This window comes from Biomphalaria glabrata, chromosome 6 (assembly GCF_947242115.1).
Source record: "Biomphalaria glabrata chromosome 6, xgBioGlab47.1, whole genome shotgun sequence".
Classification (NCBI taxonomy): Eukaryota; Metazoa; Mollusca; class Gastropoda; family Planorbidae; genus Biomphalaria; species Biomphalaria glabrata.
The window spans coordinates 12,541,488-12,551,707 of NC_074716.1; positions in this window are offsets into that span (position 1 = coordinate 12,541,488).

Genomic DNA, 10,220 nt, shown 5'->3' on the forward strand with positions numbered 1-10,220 from the left:
GTTTCTTTGTGTGATCTTCTTACTTCCGGCCTGTCACCGTCTGTCATCAATAATTTGTGTCACTCCGAGAGACATTTAACCATTCTGTTGACAAGTCGAAGCGGTTTTGACTTGAAGTGCCCGGATGTGAAGAAGAGTCTACTAACCAACAAAAACGATTATTATCTTGTTATTTTCTAGTTGTTATCAAGCGGCGATGAAAGAGAGTGAGGTTTGATTGATACTTAGGACAGGTGGTGCAGAGTTTCGAACCCGATTCTGTGCCCGCTTGATATCTGATCAAAAATATTTGGTTTTGTCACATTCAATCAAATGTTACAATAAGCGACTTACCTGTTTCCCGCTTGAATGCGAGGCTGCTTCAGACAAGAAGACACAGGAACACGACAATGAAAACTTGAAGCTTTAGTTTAAACAAAATGCAGCGTTTCTCAAACTATGGATAGCCCCCACCCCCCAACACTAGTAAAGAGTGACGTGAAGACAAGAGCACAGCGAAACGCAAACGGCGTCAACAGAAGGATGGTACGTTTGGAGAAATATAACCTTTTTGGCATAAGAGGACGGATAGAATCGGATTGGCGAAGACGTACTGCAATGTCTTCTTTCACTGAAACAGAATGTTTTCAATTGATCCTGTTGCAGACGTCTTACTGACCTTCAGGTACGAACATCAAGCCCATTACAAACGTACAGCCTCTTCTGCCTGGTTGTGCGGCTTGCGCGCTGGACTGTCGTTTGGATTTAACGATGGTCCCAGGTTCAAACCCTGCCCGCTCCCATCCCCCGTCGTCCTGCGGGAGGTTTGTACTAGGAAGTAAACTATCTTCAACTCTGAAGGAACATCCGAAACATGTAAAACAAACAAACATATGTTTTTAAAACTTTAACTCTTTCTCTCCGTAGTTATTGTCCACGTTTCGAGGGAATTCTTCATTTGGCTCATTACTATTTCACTACCCTGTTATGATTAAGTTTCAATAACCTTTTTTTTTGTTATCAGAAAAGGTTGTATTTGGTTCTAGAATTAAAGGGGGATGCATGCTCTTTTAATGTGAGACAAAGTAAAGTTTATACATTCAAACATTAATCTAATTTAATGAGGTCAAATCAACGATGGCATGGTCAATTAGGAGAGAAAGAGTTAAACATCGTCCCGTTCCTCCTCTTCTTAATTTGATTTTGTTTGCATTTCTTACAAGGAGCAATAGTAGAGGCCAGTAAAATGAATACCTGAAGTAATCTTATCATCAAGGACAACATTTGTCGCATACGGCAGTCCTCCAGGTCCCTGACCTTAGCGAACGTAAGTTTGTTTAGTCTGGGTTGGGGGGGGGGCGTCACTAGTGAAAGTTTGAGAAACACTGGCAAACTGCGTACGGGAACAGCAGTCTCCCGAAAACAATGATTCAATGTAATAAAGAAACATTTCTAGAAAGAACTGATTATATTCCAATTAAGAAAACCATTCCTACTCATTTCGTGCACGTCATATAAATCCATTGCAAAAATCCAGATATATAGGCAACATTCCACATAATCTCGACACCATCTTTTTTGTTTTGAGTTATTCTTATTCCAGTCAAGCGCTAACTGAACTTCCTCTTCTGCCCCGTGCAGTGTCTGCTAGTGTCCTTCGCAAAGTCTTTTTGTGACACTATCCCATTAGTCCCATGGTCTTAATTTAGTGAACTCTTAAAGTGATCTTTACAATGAAGCAGTGACATGAAATACCAAACTAATAGAAACAGATAGTAAAATCACATTTTCAGTCTAAATCACAGTATTAACGTCACATTGACACAGACTGTAGACTATACAACTACCCCAATACTAGAAATTTCAGCCGAACATGTTCATCGATGTCTGGCTTCGTAATATTCGAGTTGAACGACTTGAATTCTAAAAACTCCTATTGAGTGGAGAGTCTATTTACCGAAACAAATACTATAGTAACGTACATCGTACATCGTTTTGATGTCATTCATCCAACTGGCGATGTCTACAATGGATATTTTTTGTTTGAAGGTTTTCATTCAGGCCTTCAATTTTCTATCAATGAGCTCTAGAAGAAACAGTTTTGGGAATTTTTAGATACAATTTGAACGAAACGATGAGAGATATTGAAAAAAAAAGCCATTCCTTCTAAAGCTACTATTTAAACTTTTGACAGATGTTTAGTGCACTTAACTTGTTTGTGTGGTGTGTTTGTGTGTGTGTGTGTGGGGGGGGGTGGCTTTTCCGTGAGTAAGTTTTTGAGACACCATTCACTCACTTGGCAAGAACTTGACAAGGATGTTGGGAGCTTTTCTTTTATTGAATACATCCATTGTAGAAGGAAGCAATAATTTTATCGTGAGGACCTGGTCAGGGGAAGATAATCGACACGACGTTGATTGTTCCACACCCACATACTTATAGAATTGATCTATAGTCTATAGCAGTGATGCCCAAACTACGGCCAAACTACGGCCCGCGGGCCATATCCGGCCCACGACGTGGTTCCATCCGGCCCTCCGCAATGTCGGCACTAAGTGTAGAAATCTACCTTCTTAACAAAAAAAAGTTGAAAAAATGTATCTTTACCTACGTTTGTGCCCTCACTTTTTCTCTGATGGATTGGTATCATGATCTTTAACATTTGTGTGTTTATAAAATGGGACTCTGAATGTAGAATCTACTTGGAAAAGTTAATGGATCTTTACTTTTTTTTTGTTGTTGAACATGATAATAAGCCAACATATTTATTTTATAAAGAAAGTGTGTGGCTGTTTGATTAAAACAACAACATAAAAACGGCATTATAAAATTAATATGGTGTCATTCTTGGTTTGAGCCGCGAATAAAAGATTGTTAAACTATGCCTAGATATTGGAGGATTCATGGAAATATCTATCAAAAGAGACCACAAAATGAGCCGGTGTTGCTCACATTTAAGTAGAGAAATCTATATGAAATCTAACGCGTATAAAATATAATTGTCAAATAACGTATTAATTAAGTATCAAATCCATAGGTTTCTACCAAAATAGTTTCAGAACAATTTCATTTCATTTTATAACTTTTCGTTCATATGGCCCGCGAGACGAGTGTTGGAAATTATAATGGCCCACGGGCCGAATTAGGTTGGGCATCACTGGTCTATAGGATCAATGTCTTTTATATAGGGTGTTGGGCCGTCTGATAATGAATTATACATGTACTTTAGTAAAACACTGTATTTAATGTGTGGATGCATCTTGTCCCACGTTTGCATAATGTACTCTTTAACAAAGAAATGATATTTACATTATTTTAGCTTTCGAGATTCTTTGGCACATTTCTATTTTAAAAATAACAAAGCCATCAATAAAAACTAGTTTTCCCTGTTCGCTTTATATATACATGTTAAAACAACAAAAACACATTTTTCAATTCGACACTTTTGACTTTAAATTGCGACGATTTAACCTTTTAAAGAGAAAAAAAGTAATAATCTCCCTTGAAAAGACTTATTTCCCCTTTTCCTATTGTCCGTTTTCCGTTTCGCCGTAGAGTCTTAGAATTACACAAATCGTCTAAGCTCTTTGGTAAGGGAAAAAAACAAACAAAAACACATAATGGAGAAAATCATTAAACAAAAAAAAAATAATAATAAAAAAATTAAGTTAAGAGGAAAAAAAAAGGAATATGAGTATTTTTCAGACAATTTCTTAAAAAACTTTACATTATGATTTTGGCTTGTCGTCGAATCAAGATTGTTTAAATCTGGATCTATGGCTTATGGCTAAAAGCCAGTTTAGCTATTGAGGATTAAAAGATTAAGTGGTTTAAAGAGACAATGGGTGAATCTTTATCTCAAGGATTTCTATTATGGACAACGGACACTGAAAAATCTGGCCACTATTGTAGCAAGATAAAGTGTCCATTACTTAAAGCTTATTTTTATAATAGGCGTCCAAGAAGACCACTCATAAGCCTGGCCAGGACAACTGAGAAAAAAAGGGGGAGGGGTGAGATTATATACCGATACTCTTTTGATGGTAATGGATACTAAGGCTTAGTGACCTCCCTGGTCTTACGATGCTAATACATGGTCTTACGATGCTAATACATGGTCTTACGATGCTAATACGGATGGCCCAATCTGGTTGCCCTGTTACGTTAAGTTTTAAGACTAAGACTAAGACTAAGACTGCTTTATTGATCCTTACGGAAATTTGTTGTGATTACAAGGACTCGTTTCTCATATAAAGACAACACAACAGAAAAATACACATAAATACAACAGACAACATAAAGAGTTCAGCTTATTGATACCGTAACACGCTTTGACCGACATTGGGCTCTAGAAGCTGGATAATAAAAGGTATAGTTACAATATGGATGTGTGTGTGTGCGAAAGAGAGAGAGAGGGGGGGGGGGAAAGAGAAAGAGAAAGCTAGAGAGGAAGGGAGGAAATTGAGTGGGAGAGAAAGTGGGAAAGTGAAAAACGGAGAGGGAGAGAGAGACAGAGAGAGAAAGAGAGACCATGAAAGAGAGAAAAAGAAAGGATAAGAGGGAGAAAAAGAGAGAAAGCAGGAGAGAGAGAGAAGATGAAGGGCAAGAGAGATATAGTTTTGTTAGACATCTAGAAAGTATTTCTTTTTTTTTTAATGTAAGTTTATAATATGACTATCAGTGGTCAACAATGAAAAAAAATTGAAATAAACAAAATAAAAAAAAAACAACGTCTCTATTAATTACGACTATTTAATTTATTAATTTTTTATTTGATCCATTCATGTGTTGTCATCGACATTGAATAATTGTACAAAGTTTACAAAGTTTCATCTTGATCCGAGAATGGGAAGTGAGAGCAAAAAGTGTCCAAGACTCCAGCAGGGAGAGACCAACGGAGTGAGTTGATATAAGCTTTGTAGAAACTCCCCGAAACCTTGAAGCCTTTCTAGAAACCACAACAATTCTTGACACTTTCTTTGAATAATCTTTAGAATGTATGTGTCTGCTGAGCAGTGTGTATGTTTACATAACTGGTGATGGTCTCTTCTTATAGAGCTTCGCTGGACATCTGGAACGTTTAAATCTTTATTCATTCATCAGTTTCCTGGACTGAATATGCATTCGTGACAGTTTTGTATTGTTTGAAACAGGGGAGGTCCAAATATGGACAGGACTCAATGGCAATGCTTTTTTTTTTCCGGCCTTCCTTGTTTAGCCGCCATAAAAAAAGCTTTGGGTTAAGTAATTTTTTTTCAGTTTTACGAATTGGGCAGAATTTGAATCTGGTTTGATACGTCCATATTAAACAGTAGTGAAGGATGAGTCCAATATTATTCAAATTACCCGATCGGATAAACTGGCTTTATTTGTGGCGAAGAAGTGTATTTTAATTGTATGCATTTTTCACCTTTCTTCGGAGCCCCTACGATCGTCTCGTGCTGGGGTCCGCGGACCACAGTTTTAGGATCACTGTATTAGAGTAAGATAATAGATTCTTCTTTTTTTTTTCTGCTCTATTGTTCTAGCTTAAAATTTTGAGGGACTCTAGACAATAGGTTCTTTATTTATCAGGCTACAGACGCGAAGGTCAAAGGTTATTCCAGCGTCCGAAATAAGAGTAAATGAAATCCAGTCTATTTATAGCGTAAGGAACCCGTCGGGTTATGTCACAGGTCTAGCCGAGAGTGAAGAAAAGGGAGACTATTCAATCATACCACTAATACACGGGGGAGAACGGAGCGCTTGTCAAGGGACACTTTTGTGGAGCGAGAAAAAAAGCGAATTGGAATCCAAGACCGACAACTGCATCACCGTTTCAGCAGAAGTGGCAAGATAGGATTATCTCCCATCCAACGTAATATTAGACACGGGATGTATACATGCGTTGTGTGAGATGCTCAGTTCGTCCGAGAGAACAGACATCGTGAAGAGGGCTCTGGGATATGTCATTCAATATAAATATCACTTTGATTCTATAACGAGGATGTGAAAATATACATCTGTGTATACAACCAGTGCTTCTTTTGTAAAAAAAAAAAAAAAGTGCCGGTACTCGGTGGTGGATTGCCTAACTTTTAACTACTAATAAATAATAAACGTTAAAATATAAGAAAAGTAATTTTTTTTCCCCACATTGAAAAAGGTGCCGGTACTCCCTACCGGTGCGTCCCGTCACAAAAAAAGCACTGTATATAACTATTAAAATACATTAAAATCAAAAGAGAATTTCGTTTGTTAGGCTATAGGAAACAGGGTGGAACTATACACTCTACACTCCGTAGATATTTAAAGCAAGTAAGAAGATAAACCTCCAACTACAATTCGTAATTATAATAATAATTTAATTTGTTTTAGTACTGTAAACTCTTTCTCTCCGTAATCAGTAATTATTTGTCCACGTTTAGAAGGAATTCTTCATTTGGCTCATTACTATTTCACTCCCCTGTAATGATTGGGCTTCAATTGCTTTGTGGTTTGTTATCAGAAAATGTATTTGGTATTGAATTAAAGGGAAATGCATGCTCTTTTTATAAAACACAGTCAGGTTTACAAAATTAACCATTAATTAATTTAATGAGGTCAAATCAATGATGGTATCGTCAATTAGGAGAGAAAGAGTTAACAAACACACGGAGACTGAAGACATACCAACAGACATAACAAACTAATAAGTTCCAATGTTCTTCTTGAATGTTGTGACGCATGTCTCATATCAACAGGGATAGAATTCCAAACCTTTGGTCCGTGCACTGAAAAAAAACACACCCCGCAAACCTTAACTTTTGAAGTAGAAACGTGGCACTACTAGAAGCGTTGAGCCCATATATAATGTACAAGAAGATCACATTGCTAGGTCAATACAGTTCTGTGTTTTAAAACACAAAGTTGGACGATTCAAAGACGATTTAGCATAACATTTACAAGATTCAAACACAGGACAATCCGTTGAAAGCTTGTGCCATCAGTCTAAACCGCTACTTGTCAATATGGCGAACAAGTATTTTTTTTTAATAAACAAGACGCAACGCGCCTGACAATACAAAAGTCCAGCAGATGAAGGTAATAATAAACTAAAAAAAGTTAATTTTATGAAATCCATAGAGAAATATAAGAAAATATTCATAAAGGAGGAAACATTTTCAAATTTATTGCGTATATCTACTTATACAAAATCTATTTGTACGCACTGGGTAGAATGGATAGTTAGTATCAAAAATATATTTCCAATTAAAGAATCCAGCATTAACAAATGTAACGAAATTTAGTTGAAAAAAATAAAATGTTAAAACTTAAAAGCCTAGAGCCTTCCTTTTGTTAGTGCAACAGCGCTTTATAAATGAAATGAAATTCAAAAGTAAATACAACAGAGGAGACAACTGTGTTTGTGTGGTCGACATTTAGGATCTAGAAAGTGACCTGAAACTTGGTCAGGCGGAGGGCCATGGCCAGAGAGAAAGCACCTCTGTGAAGAGAGGAGGATGCAAATGTTTATTGTGATTGTGAAAAGTACGACAACTCAACACAGATAAATAGGTCTTCGGCAGTTCTTTAGCCTACAGGTGCCGCCTCTGCTGCTATCGCCACTAGTACGGGGGTCACCTAACATTAGTTTCTGTATAGTTGTTCCAGGAACGTCTCATCTTTCCTTAATATCTCAAGAATGACCTTTCACTGCTCAAGATCGACCTTCCACTGCTCAAAAACGACCTTTCACTGCTCAAGATCGACCTTTCACTGCTCAAGAACGACCTTTCACTGTTTAAGAACGACCTTCCACTGCTCAAGAATGCCCTTTCACTGCTTCGCACACTTTCCTGACAACTCACAGAACAGTTCTACCTGTCCTTCACCTTGCTGCTAGCCTGTTCACGAGATGATTCCTTCTCGTCTACTTATACAAAATCTATTTGTACGCACTGGGTACAATCGATGGATGGTTCCAAAAATATATCTCCAATTAAAGAATTCAGCATTAACAAATGTTCTTTCACTGCTTCGCACACTTTCCTGACAACCCATAGAACAGTTCTACCTGTCCTTCACCTTGCTGCTAGCCTGTTCACGAGATGATTCCTTCTCGTCTTGCTGTAGAGGTAGAAGTGGGTGGGGAGGAAGGAAGTGGAACAACCACCTTCACCTTCAACTGTTCTTCAAAGCCATACTGCTGGACGGAAGCTACATTCTGTTTCTCCTATTTCCCTTTGGAGGAAGCTGCAATCACCCTTACACAACAATGTCTCGGTCCGGTTCTAAACGGTTTGCACCCCAAACACCGGTACAGTAGAAGAGTTACAACACTATACATCAAAAAGAACAATTAAAAAAACAAAAAAACAAACGGCATCCATTAACATTGAAATTACCAAAAGTCTCTTCACTACGGACTTATTATTATTTTTTTTTTGAAGAGCTGTGAAGAAGGGGCTGGGAAGAAGTAAAATCTTATGATTTTTAGTAAAACAACGAATTCCTAGAAAAAAATAATCCATCAACCAAACTCCTACACTTCCATACGTCAACGAAAAGCAGACATTTCGTTTTATTTTGAGAGTATTGATTGAGCCTGTCCTCCATATCAACTGATTACGTGCGAGCTCGTTACCTCAATGATTGTAATGACGTCATAGAGGGAGAAACCGATATGGGCGGAACTTGTCGGAGCATTGCTATTGACTACGTCAAGAGAACTTTGGGGTAATTTATCTTTATTAGCGCGTTGGAGATTAGAAAATAATCATAATTTGAAAAATAAAATCAATATATAAAAAAAATATAGATCATGTTCCGTGTCAATGCTAGGATTAAAAAATTTATGCTCCAACAAGATCAACGGATTATTTAATTTATATCATACAAAAGAAAAATTGTTAGGTAGCATTGATATATATATATATTTGGTTAAGCTCCCATTGTCTATAAAGTACTCCTAATGGCATGCGTCTCAAATAGCCTCTGACAACTAAGTCCAGCACCTGGCCTGCTCGTGTGGCTTAGATATTAAGCCCGGCGAAACTGCTCGTACTAACAGGTGAAGGGGTGAAGGCGGATACCTGGCGCCACAAAACCGGGAGCTTCGGGCAGATGGAGCTCGTCAGCCTAGTAAGGCAGTTCATCTAGGAGAGGGGTACTCTGACTTCAAACCCCCGCTGCCTTGCGGTACTGAGGCTTCAGGAGACAACCTCGAGGAGAAATCAGGAGTGAAGCCCCTTAGGCGTTGGGAGTATCAGCTATGAAATTCCCTCCGGCAGCTTCTGCAACTGAGTTGGTGCCAAATGTAATGCGATGCGTTCCTTTGGATCACATCAGCAAGGTCGAGAGAGGGATCATGACGCATGGGCCACCCATGACCCCTTTATCCAAGGCCCAGGAATGCGCCCTGGAGAGGAAACTCTGGTGCTGCTGCAAAGCGGCTAAAACAACACGGGAGACAACAGTTACGGGTTATAAGTCCAACTTGATTGGCGTAATGTATGGACGCCACGGGTTGTCTCTGACGGTGGGAGAGGTCTTCGCGCCTCACTGATCAGCTACCGCCCGCCTCAACCTGGGCAGCCCCCATTCAGTTAGGTGCTGATCCGCCACAGCCTGCCTGCTCTAATGGGTGCTTAGAGCTTAGTTTAAAACGACAAGTAGGCTGGAAACTTGCACCAAGCAACAAAAGAAGAAAAATTAAACTGAAAAAGAAAATCCCTGTCATGCGACTGGCCACTTGGAATGTCAGGACAATGTGTCCTGGTCTCACTGATGATCTAAGGCAGATCGACGATGCAAGGAAGACGGCAGTTATAAACAACGAGCTAAAAAGGCTACATATTGACATTGCAGCCCTGCAAGAAACCCGACTGGCCGAAAACGGCATGCTCCGCGAGACTGACTACACTTTCTTTTGGAAAGGGAAAGCACAGGATGAGACTCGAATACATGGTGTGGGCTTTGCTGTCAAGAACAGTCTTCTTCCCATGATAGTCCCTCCAGTTGGTGGGTCGGAACGGCTACTAAGCATAAGTATGATGACAGCATCTGGAAAAGTCACTCTAATTAGTGCCTATGCCCCCACACTATGCTCGCCTCAGGAGGACAAAGACAAGTTCTATGAAGACCTCAAAGAAGCCATTGCAAACATTCCTCAAAAAGAACATATGATCCTTCTAGGTGACTTCAATGCCAGAGTAGGATCAGATCACACTACCTGGCCAGACTGTCTTGGGCTTTTTGGAATCGGAAAGATGAATGAGAAC